Here is a 17,299-nt window from a genome sequence, read left to right on the forward strand (position 1 = left end):
TACCTCAATTAAACGAATGCAAGTATAATCATAACCAAACCATGGAACAATCAATATTATCTTCTTAGTATTAATGCCCTTTTTGATATAACTGGAGATTCCTGAAAGGGGCAGAAAATAATGACAGCATTAATATTTAAACTGGGCAAGTGATCTCTGGAGAGAAGGAATGGGTGATGTTTCAGGTCGAGACCCTTCTTCAGACTGATGTCAAGGGAGTGGGCAGTACGGAGATAAAATGTAGTTTGTGACAGTAAGACTGGTGGGAGAACCGGGAAGGTGGAGCGGAGCGGGGGGGGGGGGGGGGGGGGGGGGGTGGTGGGGGAGGGGGGGATGGGGTGTGGACAGAGATGGAAAGCAAGGGCTACTTGAAATTAGTGAAGTCAATGTAAGCTGCCCCAGCGGAATATGAGGTGCTGTTCCTCAGATATACAGGAATCCACACCTAGAACAGTGGATATTGTCGAAGAGGTTGGAGGAGGTGCAAGTGAACCTTCAGGGTCCTTGGACGGAGTCGAGAGAGTTGTTAAAGGGACAGGTGTTGCACCACCTATGGTTGCAGGGGAATGTACCTGGTCAGGGGGTGGTTTGGGTGGGAAGGGACGTTGACCAGGGAGTTGCGGTGGGAACAGTCTCTGTGGAAAGTAGAAACGTGTGCAGATGAGTAGATGGGGCTAATTGTAGGATCCCGTTGGATGTGGTGTAAATGTCGGAGGATTATGTGCTGTATGCGACTGCTGATGGGGTGGAAGGTGAGGACAAGGGGGACTCTGTCCTTGTTACAAATGGAGGAAGGGAGAGCAATAGCAGAGCTGCGGGATATTGAGGAGACCCTAGTGAACGCCTCATCTATAATGGAAGAGGGGAACCCCCATTTCCGTAAGAATTAGGTCATCTCCAAAGACCTGGTACGGAAAACCTCTCTTGGGCGCAGAAACGGAGTTGACGAACTGGTATCACCAAGATGCAGCGCAGATCGCCACAGGAGATCCTTTTTCTCTGTGGCAATCAAACGATACAAGTTCTCCCCCTTCTGTTGTGGGGTAGACTGACTCCCATCCCCCCAATCTTTGCACATCCCCAATCCTGGACATCCCCAATCCTGCATCTTGTGTGTACGTAGTCCAGGCCATCACACAAACCAACCTCCCTTCCATTGTCTCCATTTATATCCCATGCTGCCTCGGCAAGGCCAGCAGCATTATCAAGGACATGCAGGTTAGTGGGTACATTGCCCCTTGTGTGTAGGGAGTGGATACGAATGTGGGATATCATAGAGCTAGTGTGAAGGGCTGATCAATAGTCGGCATGGACTCGATGGGAAGGGGAGGGTGGGGGGGGGGGAGTTGTTTACCTAAAATTGGACAACCCAATATTCTAAATATCATTACCTCTGGTAGATGGGGCATCTTAGTCAGTTAAGCCTCTTTAATGGCAACCTCTGTTTCTCTTTCCGCATTTACTACCTGACCAGCAAATGATTTCTGCCATTTTCTGTTATGTTTCAGATTTGTGACATCTGCAGGATTTTGCTTCCGGCTTATTCCACTTACCTGTCTGGGTCTGGTGATAGGGAGCATTTGCCTTTGCAAAGCAATCCGTCCACATATGCTTCTGCACGTCAAACGAGGTCACATGTACATAATCGGCATATTTGGAAGCTGAGACGAGGTCAGAGCAAAGTGTAGTACTGGTGTTACAAAACCAAGGAGTGTAAAATGAGATCTGGGGAAAAAATGGAAGAAGGTGTTTCAGCTGTTGTGTTTCCTCAGTGGTCGAGCCCTAGTTACACCCATCTTGTTTCCACTCACTCGTCATCCATAACAACAATGTCTCTTTCACACGGTCGAACCAGAGTTTTATGGTCAGTTTGATAGACAGAACCTTTCTCCCAGAGAGGAAACATCAAAACATCTAGATGGCATGGATTTAGGAATGAGAGGGCATCGTTTAAGTAGGTGTGGGGTTAGTTTTTTAACAGAGGGTGGTGAGTGCCTGGAATGTATTGCCCACTGGTGGTGGAGGCAGAGACTAAATTGCCAATGAAGATGCTTAAATTGGATGCACCATCTCACCCCGTCCCTTTTGCCCATATCCCTCCAAACCTTTCCTATCCATGTGCCCATCCAAGTCTCATTTAAATGCTGTTCTAGTACTTGCCACAACTCCGTCCTCTGGCAGCTCGTTCCACATACCCACTCTCTAAGTGACTAAGCTGCCTCTCAGGCTCCTATTAAATCTTGCTCCTCTCGCCGTAACGCTGCATTCACCCTATCTATTCACCTCATGATTTTATGCACCTCTATAGGATCACCCCTCAGTCTCCTGTGTTCCAACGAATATCATGTACAAGCAGAGGAGATTGGTTTAACTTGGCATCATTTCTGGCACAGGAACTGTAGGTTGAAAGGTCTGTTCATGTGATGCACCATTCTATCTTCGATGTTCAATGATTTTGTACACAGTGGGGGAAAGATTTAATAGGTACCTGAGGGGCAACTTTTTCACACAAAGGATGGTAGGTGCATGGAATGAGCTGACGGAGGATGTAGTTGACCAGAGACTATCGCAATCTTTAAGAAATACTAGACTAAGTAGGACCCGTTGGGTCCCAGTTACACGGGATGCCTGGTCCCCCAACGCAACCCATTCCCCAATGCAATATTCCATAACTCACCCGTTCCCCCAACTCAACCCATTCCCCCAACACTATTTTCCACCACTCACCCATAGCCCCTAACTGCTCAGGCGCGGCTCATTTCCCCTCATCCCCCAGCACTGCCTCCCCCTCCTGTCATGTGGGGGAGGGAAGGGGGCTGTGGGGTGACAGAGGAGGAGGGTAGTGGGGGTTTATGTGGGCAGGAGGGTATAGGAGGGGAAGAGCGAGGTGAGGGGGGAGAGCGTGGTGTGGGGGGAGGGGGGTGAAGGGGGAGGGGGGGTGTGGGATGGGAGGGGGGGTGTGGGATGGGTGGGGGGGTGTGGGGTGGGAGGATTTGTGTGTATGTGTTGCCTCTCTTGATGCGTTCTGCACCCGGGGGAGAGGGACGGCTTCAGGTGGGGGCTGTCGGGGGCTGGTGTGTGAGGGAGGAGTGTTTTGCACCCAGGGGAGGGGGGGGCGGCTTCAGGCAGGGGCTGTCGAGAGCCGGTGGGGGAGGGGGAAAGTGCGTCATGCAGCCAGGGGAGGTGGGCGGCTTCAGGCGGGGGCTGTTGGGGGCCAGTGGGGGTGGGTGGGAGCGTCCAGCACTCACTCCATCCCCCCTCAGTCCCCCCATCCACTCTTCGCACTTTTCGCAACTCCATTTACGCCCATTGGATTCCCATTGCGACGTAGAACACGCGGGTATTACTGTGCAGGCAAGCCAAGTGGAAAAGGGATTTATTAAAGCTTAAAATGTGAATAACTCTTAAAATATAACAACAATTTAAATGTTAATGATGAGATTTATTCAGTCCATTCTTTCTTGTTGCGTCTATTGTTGCATTCTGCAGCTGGGGGAGGGGGGCGGCTTCAAGCGGGGGCCGTTGGGGAAGGGGGGAGCGTCCTGCAGTTGGGCAGGGGGACGACTTCAGATGGGGCCTGTTGCGGCCGGATGTGGGGGGGGGGGGGGGGGAGCGCTGCCGTGGCCAACCGCTGCCTATTGCTGCCGTAGCCTACCACTGCCGCTGCCTACCGCTGCCTACCGCTGTCGTGGCCTAAGGCTGCCGCTTCGGCTTCAGGCAGGGACCGGCGGGGAGAATCCTGCAGCTGGGGACGGGATGGCTTCCGGCAGGAGCTACGGAGGGGGCGGCTTCAGGCAGCGGCCAGAGAGGGGGGCTTTCTGGAGGGCTAGTATAGATGCTGTAGGCCGAAGGGACTGTTTCAGGAGGACTAGTACGGACATTGTGGGCAGGGTAATCTTTTCTTGGGCTAGTCCTGCAGCTGGGGACTGGGACTGGGAGGGGGACTGGATTCAGGTGGGGGCCAACGGGAGTGTTCTGTAGCTGGGGCAGGGGGACGGCGGCAGGTGGGTGGGGGGGGGGTGGTGGTGTTGTGGCCTGCCACTAGGGTGGTGTGGACGGGAGGGGGTGCACAGACTCAGCCCGGCCTCCGGGACATTATTCTCCTCGCCCCACTGATTGACAGCGGGTGTGGGAAGGGGCATTGTCGTTCTCGGTGACTGACAGGCGAGAAGAACAATCTGCCGCTCCTACGATTTTTAAACCTTCATAACCTTTGTAATATTCCACCGATCGGAACAAAGTTTGGTGCGCTGGAGCACAGAACGTTGAGTAAGGTGGTGAAAACTAGTAGCACTATAGAGTACCGTTTTTGCGGAAATTTATGCAAACCGGAAGAGGTCAAGATGAGAATTTTAGTATAGACAAGACTAAGTGCGACCCGTTGGGTCCCAGTCACACGGGATGCCTGGTCCTCCCAACGCAACCACTTTCCCTAACACAATATTTCACCACTCACCTGATCCCCCAACGCAACCCATACCCCCAAAGCATTGTTCCACCACTCTGGGGAGGGGGTTAGAAACATAGAAAATAGGTGCAGGAGTAGGCCATTCGGCCCTTCGAGCCTGCACCGCCATTCAATATGATCATGGCTGATCATCCAACTCAGTATCCTGTACCTGCCTTCTCTCCATACCCCCTGATCCCTTTAGCCACAAGGGCCACATCTAACTCCCTCTTAAATATAGCCAATGAACTGGCCTCAACTACCTTCTGTGGCAGAGAGTTCCAGAGATTCACCACTCTATGTGTGAAGAATGTTTTTCTCATCTCAGTCCTAAAGGATTTCACCTCTATCCTCAGACTGTGACCCCTTGTCCTGGACTTCCCCAACATCGGGAACAATCTTCCTGCATCTAGCCTGTCCAATCCCTTAAGAATTTTGTACGTTTCTATAAGATCCCCCCTCAATCTCCTAAATTCTAGCGAGTACAAGCCGAGTCTATCCAGTCTTTCTTCATATGAAAGTCCTGATATCCCAGGAATCAGTCTGGTGAACCTTCTCTGTACTCCCTCTGTGGCCAGAATGTCTTTCCTCAGATTAGGAGACCAAAACTGTACGCAATACTCCAGGTGTGGTCTCACGAAGGTTGGGGGAGGGGGATGTGGGGGAGGGGGGCGGTGTGAAGGAGGGGGGTTGTAAGGGGGGGATGGGGTGTAGGTGAGGGAGAGGTGTGGAGGAGGGGAGAGTGTGGTGGTGTGGGGGAGGGGTTTGTTGGGCAGGGGGTGTGTTTGGGCAGGGGGTGTTTTGGGAGGGGGTGCTTGGGGAGGGGTTGTTGGGGTGGGGAAGTGGAGGGTGGGAGAGGAAGGGGCTGTCGGGGAGGGTGTGTGTGGGGGAGGGGGAACCTTCAAAGCCTTCACAACTTTTGTACTATTTCACCGATCGGAACAAAACTTATTTGACTTGCAGCAGAGGAGAATGGTGAGCAAGGTGGCGAAAAATCGTGGCGCTATGGGGTATCGTTTTTTGTGAAAATGTAATTACAACGCAGACAGAAAATAGTCAAGTTGAGAGTTTTAGACAGACAAACAGACAGTCAGACAGAGTACATGGATAGGACAGGTTTAGAGGGATATGGGCCAAACATAGGCAGGTGGGACTAATGTAGATGGGACAAGTTGGCCAGCATGGACAAGTTGGAATGAAGGGCCTGTTTCCACGCTGTATCAATCTATGACTGAGTTCTAAGCAATTGTATGAAGATTCAAATTTAAAGCTTCCCATTCCTGGAACTGGGGCTTAACTCACCAGTAAAATCTAGAGCTATGTCATTTTGTTTGTGTGTAATTTACCCTCAATAAATCCTATGGTTTGAATGAGAATTCCAGGGAGCCTTGTAGCAGGATGGAACACCATATATGTTACAGCTAAATATCAAATACCGAGTTTGAGTTTGAGTTTCGTCCAGTTTATTGTCACGTGTATCGAGGTACAGTGAAAAGCTTTTGTTGCGTGCTAACCAGTCAGCGGAAAGACGATACATGATTACAATCGAGCCATTTACAGTGTACAGATACATGATGAAGGGAATAACGTGAATAACGTTTAGTGCAAGATAAAGTCAGAAAATTCCAATCAAAGAAAGAGATGGTAACCAATGAGGTAGATAGTAGTTCAGGACTGCTGCTCCAGTTGCCTGATCTCAGCTGAGAAGAAACGGTCCCTGCATCTGGAAATGTGTGTTTTCACACTTCTATACCTTTTGCCTGACGGGAGAGGGGAGAAATAGACACAAGGAACTGCAGACGCTGGTTCATCAAGAAGAACAGAATGTGCTGGAGTAACTCAGCGGGTCAGGCAGCATCACTGGAGAATATGGATAGGTGACGTTTCAGGTCCAGACTCCTCTTCAGAGTTCAAATGCTGCCTGAACCATTGAGTTACTCCAGCTTTTTGTGCCTATCTTTGGTGTAAACTAGCATCTGCAGTTCCTTTCTATGCAAGTGATAGGTGGATACAGTTTGAGAGCGTTGGGGAGGGAGGTTGATTGGTAGGTAATTTATTAAAGGCCAGAGAGTGAAAGAAACGTGTGAGGTAAGGATAGAGGTGGCGTGAAGTGTGAAGGATACAGGTGGAAGGTGGAAGGGAATGGGGATGGGGAGGGGGAGGGGAAGAGGAGAAAATGGTGTTAATCTAGGTGGGGAACAGGGAACCTAATCTGAGGTTGTGTATTTTTGTCCTTGTGTTTTTCTGTTCCAGTAAAACTATGGACAAGGGCAAGAAGTCGAAAAGGGTCGCGTCTCGAGTGGCTGCGGGGGACCACGAAAGTTCCAGCAGTCAACAGTGACCAGCAGCACCTGGACCGCGGTTACTACGGTCCGTAGTCACCGACGTAAATCCTGCTCAGCTGGGACCAGCACCGGGAGCAGCACTGCCCGAACTAGCGCAGCGGACTGGTGGGAAAGTGAAGCAGAAGTCGGTCCGGCCGCTTGACTCGGATGAGTCGGGCCAGGAGGACTCACTGCCGGGGAGCAGTGGAGGAGACCGCATTTCCCGCATGGCACGGTTGATGGAGCAAATACTCCAACGTGACATACTCCGTGAGATGGAGTATGGTCACCATGGGGGTCATCGCACACCCATGACAGCACCTTACCCAGGGCTGTATAATGCATCTCCCTCTACAGAGGGGAGCATTACGGGCCAGGGCTGGGCTGGCCCCGAAGAAGGGGACATGGCTGAAGAAACCGGCAGTGTGCTGGGGGTGCAGGATCCAAAAGAGCTGCTGGGAGTGGTCACCAAATTTGCGGTGCCACCGCAATCAGGACAGCCGTTGCAATCCAAACTGGCAGCCAGCATCGACTACCTGTCTTTTCATCCACTACAGGAGCAGGTAATCAACGAGACTACAGCAAAATACATGCCTCCTGAGAACTGTGTCTCATTAAATGTCCCTGCAGTAAATAGTGCAATCAGTGGTTACATTGGAGCTGGCATAAGAACCCAAGAGGTTAAAATGCAGAAGATTTTGAAGCTTCTGACATCGGGCATACCGACGATCGCTCGTTCCGTGGATGGTTCCCTGTGGTCCTCGACATGGTCTCGGAACCATGTATGTCCATCGCTAAATGACCAGATCTATTGGTTCATCCTGTAACGGGCGAGAGTCACCCATGCCATGACAGGATCAATCTGTTGATTTGCAGAATCTAAAGAGACCACTGCTGGATCTGGGGCTGACGGACAGGACTATGAACATGATCACGGCGGCCTACCGAGAATCAACAAAGAAGCAATACCTCTCGTATATAAGGATATGGGAGTTGTATTGCACAAGGACTGGTATAGCGTATAACACAGCTACAGTTACCAATGTCCTAGAATTCCTGTCCAGCCTTCATTTAGATGAAGGACTGAGCTACAGCGCTATCAATTGCGCTAGGAGTGTCCTGTCAGCATACTTGTGGCAGAGACCAGGACAGCAATCCATGGGATCTCAGCCTCTAGTTGATTTGATTTTTGATTTGATTTGTTTATTTGTTCCGAACAAGTAAAGAAATAAATAGGAATAAATAACAACAACAAAATCGAAATAATCAAACAATTGGACATTCCAGGCAATATTTGCAAAGCAATGAAAAGCATAAAGCAAAATTTAAATGTCCAACACTTTTTCTTTACAAGCTCGAAAAGGAGTGAAGAAAAATAACTTATTTAATCTCACCCCTTCTCCCTAAACCCTTCTTCCATATTTAATAATTAATTAATTAATCATAATAATACCCCAGACAATTTTTAGAGATGCATACAGACATATATATACATACAACTGATATACACATACAAGTAATATGTATGAAGTAACCAAAAAACATAAATAAATAATAAATAAAATAATAAACAAACATTAACCCCTGTTTGTCAACCATCCCCTTCATCCCTGTACCTTGTGAAAAAAGTTTTTTGTATGTCATTTTGAACTGGTTCATGTTTGGACATTGCTTTAACTCCACATTCAAACTGTTCCACAATCCTACTCCACAGACCGAAATACAAAAAGTTTTTCTGGTCGTGCGGACTCTTTGTACCTTAAAATTAAATATTCTTCTTAAATTATAACCCCCCACTCGCTCATTGAATAATTTTTGTATATTTCCAGGTAAGTTTTTATTTTTGGCCCTAAACATTATCTGTGCTGTTTTAAATGCAACCAAGCTTCTAATTTTAATAATTTTGACTGTAAGAATAATGAATTAGTGTGACCCAGATACCTGACATTGTGAATAATACGTATTGCTCTTTTTTGCAGAATAGTTAATGAATGTAGCGAACTTTTATAGTTATTGCCCCAGACTTCTACACAGTAATTTAAATAGGGTAAGATTAGTGAACAGTAGAGAATGCGGAGTGATTTGTGATCCAGAACCTGCTAAACTTTGTGTAATACAGAAATGCTTTTTGACAGTTTGGATTGTACATGTTTAATGTGTGATTTCCAGCTGATTCTATCATCCATTATAACCCCAAGAAATTTATTTTCATGAACTCGTTCAATTTCAACCCCATTTATCTTTATATTTGCTTGTGTATTTGTTCTGCAATTACCAAATAACATTATTTTGGTTTTGCTTAAGTTTAATGATATTTTGTTCCTGTCAAACCATGTTTTCAGTTTGCCCATTTCTTTTGTTATTTTGTCCAGTAGTTGTTTTAAATTCTCCCCAGAACAAAAAACATTTGTGTCGTCTGCAAACAAGACCAGCCTCAAGGCATTGGACACATTACAAATGTCGTTTATATACATGATGAATAGTTTTGGACCCAACACTGACCCCTGGGGGACACCACAAGCAATGTCCAAACATGTAGAACAGTAGCTGCCCAGCTTCACAAACTGTTTCTTGTTACTTAAATAGCTTTTTATCCAATCCAGTACTAGACCTCTGATGCCATACCTTTCTAATTTTTTTAATAAAATATCATGATTGATCGTATCAAATGCTTTCTTTATAGCAATAAATATCCCAGCTGCATATAGTTTATTGTTGCTAAACTCATGAGGAGTATATACAACACAACCTTCCTAGAGTGAGGTACTCCCAGATATGGGATGTCAGTGTTGTTCTAACATTGCTCAGGGGTTGGTCACCAGCAATGTCCCTGTCCCTGGAGAAGCTGACTTTAAAAACAGTTATGCTGATGGCACTGGTCTCAGCTCAAAACGTCCAGTTCCTACATAAACTGAAGCTGGATAATATGATTGTATCAACTGACAAGATACATTTTCGGATCTTGGAGTTGGATATGTAAACAGACCAGGATCATCAGGACTTAATTTGGAATTCCGGGCATACCCGTCAGATACCCGGACTGTGTGTTATGACACACCTTCTGCTATATTTAAAGTCCACTAAAACCATAAGAGGTAGTGAATTGGCACTATGGATCAGCCATAAACAGCCTCATAGCAGGGTATCAGTGCAGACCATCTTTAGATGGCTCAGACAGGTTTTGGGAGCTGTTGGGGTGGATACTGACATTTTTACATCTCATTCCACCAGGGCTGCAGCCACATCGGCAGCTAGAGAAATGGAAGTGCCTATGGACCATATCCTGGCTACAGCAGGATGGTCTAGAGAGAAGACCTTCCAACAATTTTAAATTCTGTAATATGATCTATCCCAAGGGATCATTATTATTTTGTTAAAATAAATTGTTATTGTTTGAATTTTGATTCATGTTTGAATACGATAACATACTTCCTCCTTGGACGACTACGGCAGTGAGTGAAGCATGGACTCATTCCACGGCATGAAATCACAGATCTTTAAAATCTTCACGTAGTCACTCACGTGACTCCAAAGTAAAATAGTAAGATTAAACGAGAACTTACCAGTTTGAAGTTGATCTTTATTTTAAGAGGAGTTACGTCGAGGGATTACGTGCCCTCCTTGCCCCCCTCTATCATAAAGGTCAACTGGCATTCTAGTTCCTCTTATCTTACTATGTTTATTTCACTTACTGTTGGCTGTGATTTCACACCGCTGCTTTGAAGAATGTCGCACATGCGTGCTGGCGGGGGTCTTCACGTAATCCCTCGACGTAACTCCTCATAAAATAAAGGATCAAACTTGAAACTGGTAGTTCTCATTTAATCTTACTATTTACCAAGCCAATAAACCTACAAACCTGTACGTCTTTGGAGTGTGGGAGGGAACCGGAGGAGTCCGGAGAAAACTGTGGATTGTCACCTTGTCGTGGTGGAGAAGCTTTTGTGGTCCTGAGATCCTGGGAGCGATGCCGTCTGGAGCTATGCTCATGTGTAGGGCCACCCATGGCGCTAAGGTCGAGGGGGAGGTCTCTGAAAAGTGCAATCCAACAAGACCTCAACGGTGGAACAGGAGGAGGACGATGGCTGACCTTGGTGGAGCGTCACAACGCAAGGGAAGGTGGATAAAGGCTGCAGCAGAAAAGGGTCTCGGTCGTCGGACTCCATGCCACTGGACCCTGACCCAGATCTGTCGTGGAGTGGTTGTCTGTGCACCAGTCTCCCCACATTAAATAAAGTCACGCACTGGCGTCCACCATATAGGGAACACCACCCTGGAGACACCCATGGTCAGCCATGACCGAAGGAGGCCTAAGAAGAACAAGGTGCAGGGTAGGCCATCGGTCCTTCGAGCCAGCACCACCATTCAATGTGATAATGGCTGATCATCCACAATCAGTACCCCTTTCCCGCCTTCTCCCCATATCCCTTGATTCCGCTAGCCCTGAGAGCTTTATCTAACTCTTTTGAATGCATCCAGTGAATTAGCCTCCACTGCCTTCTGAGGCAGAGAATTCCACAAATTCACAACTCTCTGTTTTTCCTCATCTCAGTTCTAAATGGCCTACCGCATATTCTTAAACTGTGGCCCCTGCTTCTGAACTCATCCAACATTGGAAACATTTTTCCTGCCTCTAGCGTGTCCAATCCCTTAATAATTTTATGTTTCCATAAGATCCCCGCATATCCTTCAAAATTCAGTGAACATTAGCCCAGATGCTCCATTCTTTCATCATATGACAGTCGCGCCATCCAGGAATTAACCTTGTGATGCTACGCTGCACTTCCTCAATAGCAAGAATGTCCTTACTCAAATTAGGAGACCAAAACTGCACACAATACTCCAGGTGTGGTTTCATCGAGGCCCTGTGCAATTGCAGAAGGACCTCTGCTCCTATACTCAACACCTCTTGTTATGAAGGCCAACATGCCATTAGCTTTATTGACTGCCTGCTGCACCTGTATGCTACTTTCAGTGACAGATGTACAAGTACACCCAGGTCTTGTTGTACTTTCCATTTTCTAACCCGACACCGTTCATTAACTGCATCTGCCAGGCAGCGCCAATCACCTAACCGTACCATTGTGTCTCTCTGCATCCTCATAGCATCCTCTTCACAGTTCACGCTGCCACCCAGCTTTGTGTCATCTGCAAATGTCTTACTTTTAATTCTTCATCTAAATCGTTAATGTATATTGTAAATAGCTGCAATTCCAGCACGAGCCTTGCGGCACCCCACTAGTCATGCTGAAAGGGAACCTGTAATCCATTGCCAAAGGCTTTCTGAAAGTACAGGTATAATACATCCACTGGCTTCCCTTGTCCATTTTACATCCTCAAAAAATTCTAGAAGATTTGTCAAGCATGATTTCCCCTTCGTAAATCCATGCTGATTCTGATCGACCCTGTTACTGCAATGCAAATGTGCCGCAATTACACTTTTAATAATTGACTCCAGCATCTTCCCACCACCAATGTCAGGCTAACTGGTCTATTCCCTGCTTTTCTCTCCCTCCTTTCTTTAAAAGTGGGATAACATTAGCTACCCTCGAATCCACAGGAACTGATCCTGTATCTATAAACATTGGAAAATGATCACCAACCAATGCGTCCATGATTTCTAGAGCCATTTCTTAAGTACGCGGGTGCAGACCATCAGGCCCTGGGGATTTATCAGCCTTCAATCCCATCAGTCTACCAAACACCATTTCCTGACTAATGTGAATTCTCAGTTCCTCTGTTACCCTAGGTCTTCTGTCCCTAGTACACCTGGGACATTGTTTGTGTCTCCTTAGTGAAGACAGAACTAAAGTACCTATTCAACTCATCTGCCAGATCCTTGTTCCCCATAATAAATTCACCTGTTCTGTATTCAAGGGACTTAACTAATTAGTTGGCTTAACTATTTTTTTCCTCTTCACTTACCTAAAGAAGCTTTACTATCCTCCTTTATATTCTTGGTAGCTTACCTTCGTACTTCATCTTTTCTCCACGTATTTCCTTTTTAGTTACCTTCTGTTGATCTTTAAACATTTCCCAATCCTCTGGCTTTCTGCTCATCTTTGCAATGTTATACGTCTTCTCTTTTATTTTTATACTATACCTTGCTTTTCTTTTAGCCACGGTCGCCTCTTACTCCCCTTAGAATCTTTCTTCCTCTTTGGAATGAAATGTTCCTGCATCATCCAGATTATTTCCCAGAAATACCTGCCATTACTGTTCCACCATCATCCCTGGCCTAGAATTCCCTGGATTCTCTCCAGTTCCCGTCTTAAATGAAGGAACAACATTGGACCTTGCTATAGCTAGAGAAGATGCAATGATCTTTGTCAAGACTGCCGCCATCTCCTCTTCTGCCCTCTCATAAATTTGGGATAGATTTTGAGCGGCACAGATGCTGTCTATACAGAATTTGTACATTCTCCCTGTGAACTGTGTGGGTTTTCTCCCGGCAATCCGGTTTCCTCCACAATCCAAAGATGTTCCGGTTTGTAGGTACATTACCCTGTAAAATTGTGCATGTCCATAGTGTGTAGGAAAGTGTCGCAGGGCCTGTTTTCACAGCTGTATCTCTAAAGTCTAAAGTTGAAAGATCCCATCAGGTCCTGGGGATTTACTCACTGGATAATAGAATATAGCTTTTTTGTAAAGACTTTTACCTGAGATCCTGGATTCCTTGCGTGAACCTGGTTTTGATATCTTCAATCAGGCTGGGCAGTTTGGAAGTAAATGTAGTGTCAAGGACAGAAACAAATCTCAAATGAACTCCGTCCAATATCTTTCTCGCATCGCGTGCAATTTGTTGCCGATCCAAGATGTTCGGAGATTAATGTCAACCAGTTCATCTTTCCTATTGATTCTGGTAAAAAGCAAAGAAATAGAAAAATTGTGTCCAGGATTATTCACAAAAACCTTATTTTTAAGTACTTTAATTGATACATTTCTCTGTGATAGGATTTACTCCCATTGGGAAGAGAACGGTCTAATTAGGTCTGAAGAAGGGCCTCGACCTGAAACATCACCCCTTCCTTCTCTCCAGAGATGCTGCCTGTCCCACTGAGTTGGATAAACTTGACAAATAAACTTGACAAATAACTTGACTTGACCTGACTTGAGTTACTCCAGCAATGTGTCTCCTTTGGGCTAATTAGGGATAGCCAGCACAGCTTTGTACGTGGGCAGGTCATGTCTCGCTAACTTGATTGAGTTTTTTGAGGAGGTGATGAAGGAGATTGATGGAAGTAGGACAGTGGGTGTTGTATGCATGGATCTTAGTAAGGCTTTTGATAAGGTCCCTCCCTCATGGTAGGCTAATCCAGAAGATTAAGATGTACAGGTTTCACAATGTAATGCTGAGGCTCTATAAGGAGTTGGTCAGGCTGCATCTGTAGTATTGTGAGCAATTTTGGATCCCATATCTGAGGAAGGATGTGCTGGCTCTGGAGAGGGTCCAGAGGAGGTTTACAAGAATTATCCAGTAATGAGTGGGTTAACATATGATGAACGTTTAACGGCAATGGGCCTGTACTGGAGTTTAGAAGAAGAAGAAGTGGGACCCGATTGAAACTTACCGAATAGTGAAAAGTTTGGACAGAGTGGATGTGGAGAGGATGTTTTTCCACTAATGGGATAGTCTAGGACTAGAGATCATAGCCTCAGAATAAAGGATGTTCCTTTAAGAAGGTAGAAACATATAAACATAGAACAATAGAAATAGATGTAGGAATAGGCCATTTGGCCCTTTGAGCCACTACCGATGTAAGGCTAACTGGTCTATAATTGCCTGTTCTCTCTTTCCCTCATTTCTTAAAAAGTGTAGTTAAATTGGCCACCCTCCCATCCACAGGAACTGATCCAGTTGAGAGAACATTGGAAAATGATCACCAATGCATCCACAATTCTTGGGCCATCTCCTTGAGGACTCTGGGATGCAGACCATCAGGGCCTGGGGAGTTATCTGCCTTCAGTCTCAACATTTACCTAACACCATATTCTGACTAATGTGGATTCCCTTCAGTTCTTCCCCCCACTAGATCCTTGGTCCCCTAATATTTCTGGGAGATTGTTTGTGTCATTCTCAGTGAAGACAGAACCAAAGTATTTGTTTAACTGTACTGCCATTTCCTTGTTTTCCATTATAAATTTACCTGTCTCTGACTGTAAGCTACCTACATTTGTCTTCACTAATCTTTTCCTTTTTACATATCTAAAGAAGCTTTTAGTCAGTTTTTATATATCCCCATCCCATATTCACTCTCCATCCGAATGCAGAATTCACCATATTATGGTCACTGTTGCCCAGATCGCTGACTATTCCTTGCTCATTACACAATACCCAGTCTAGGGTGGCCTGTCATCTAGTTGGTAATGAGGAAGAATTTCTTTAGTCAGAGGGTGTGTGAATCTCTAGAATTCTTAGCCACAGAAGGCTGTGGAGGCCAAGTAATGATATTTTCAAGGCAGAGATAGATAGATTCTTGATTAGTATGGGTGTCAGCGGTTATGGACCGAAGGCAGGAGAATAGGGTAGGAGGAGGGAGAATAGATCAGCCATGAATGGCGGAGTATTGATGGAGGTGTGTAACCAGTGGAGTTTCGTAGGGATCTGTGCTGGGATCTCTGTTGTTTGTGATGTATCAATGACCTAGATGTAAATGTAGATGGATTGGTTACGTTTGCTGACGACATCAAAATTGGAGAGTCCAAGACATGCAGGTTCTGTTAGAGTGAAGGGCAAGGCAAGTGAACGTAAGGATGCTTGGATGATAAGGGAATTGAGGCTCTAGTCAAAAATAAGATGGAGGTACGGTACTGGGAAAGGTAGGTGGGATTACGTGTATTCCAGGAAGAGTTTTGGGAACTGAGGAGAAAGCTAAAAAAGGATATCGGGAGGGCATGAAAGGGCCAGGAGATAGGACTCCGTTGTTGGAATGGGACTCTGGGACAAAAGTAAGTGGTTTTGCAGATAGTGAAGATGGTTGTGAAAATTGCAGCAGGATCTTGATCGATTGGCCAGGTGGGCTGACGAATGGATGATGGAATTATTACCGAGAAATGTGAGGTGTGCATTTTGGGAAGTCTAACATGGGCAGGACCTACAGCGAATGGTAGGTCTGGAGAGTGTTGTAGAGCAGAGGGGATCGGACTACAGGTGCATGGTTCCTTGATGGTCGAGTCGCAGGTAGATAAGGTGGTCAAAAAGGCTTTTGGTACATTGGCCTTCATCATCAGAGTATAGAGTATAGAAACATAGAAAATAGGTGCAGGAGTAGGCCATTCGGCCTTCGAGCCTGCACCGCCATTCGATATGATCATGGCTGATCATCAAACTCAGTATCCCATCCCTGCCTCTCTCCATACCCCCCTGATCCCTTTAGCCACAAGGGCCACATCTAACTCCCTCTTAAATATAGCCAATGAACTGGCTCTAACTACCTTCTGTGGCAGAGAATTCCACAGATTCACCACTCTCTGTGTAAAAAATGATTTTCTCATCTCGGTCCTAAAGACTTCCCTCTTATCCTTAACTGTGACCCCTAGTTCTGGACTTCCCCAACATCGGGAATAATCTTCTGCATCTAGCCTGTCCAACCCCTTAAGAATTTTGTAAGTTTCTATAAGATCCCCCCTCAATCTTCTAAATGCTAGCGTGTACAAGCCGAGTCTATCCAGTCTTTCTTCATATGAAAGTCCTGCAATCCAGGAATCAGTTGGTGAACTCTTCTCTGTACTCCCTCTATGGCAAACAATGACTTTCCTCAGATTAGGAGACCAAAAATGTATACAATACTCCAGGTGTGGTCTCACCAATACCCTGTACAACTGCGATAGAAGTTGGGAGGTCATGTTGCAGTTGGAGAGATGTGGTGAGGCTGCATTTAGCGTATTTTGTTCAGTTCTGGGCAACATGTTAGAGGAAAGATTTTGTCAAGCTGAAAAGGGTACAGAGAAGATTTAAGAGGATGTTGCCAGGACAGAGGGTCTGAGCTAAGAGAATGGTTGAGTAGCAGGGATTTATTCTCTGGAGCACAGAATGATGTGGGGTGATCTTATAGAGGTGTATAAGATCATGAGAGGAGCACATCGGTAGATGCACAGTCTCTTGCCCTTAGTAGGTGAATCGGGGACCAGAGGACATAGGTTTAAGTTGAAGGGAAAAAGATTTCACACAAATGTGGGTATATGGAACAACCTCCAGAGGATGTCGTTGAGGCAGGGACTATCCAACATTTAAGAAACAGTTAGACGGTACATGTATAGGACAGGTTTGGAGGGTATGGGCCGAACACGGGCAGGGGGATAGGTAGAGGGACATGTTGGCCAGTGTGTGCAAGATGGGCCGAAGAGCCTGTTTCCATGCGTATCACTCTATGACTCAATGGCCTTTCCACCAATGAAGAATAAATTATGCCAATACTCTTGCGTGAGTTGATGTTCCTGTTCTCTCTCAATCCACTTTTGTCATGGGTTAGCAAGAGTGGTGCAGCAGGTAGACCTGCTGCCTCCAGCGCCAGAGACCTGGGTTCAA

The sequence above is a fragment of the Amblyraja radiata genome, chromosome 10, assembly GCF_010909765.2.
Source record: "Amblyraja radiata isolate CabotCenter1 chromosome 10, sAmbRad1.1.pri, whole genome shotgun sequence".
NCBI classification, from domain to species: domain Eukaryota; kingdom Metazoa; phylum Chordata; class Chondrichthyes; order Rajiformes; family Rajidae; genus Amblyraja; species Amblyraja radiata.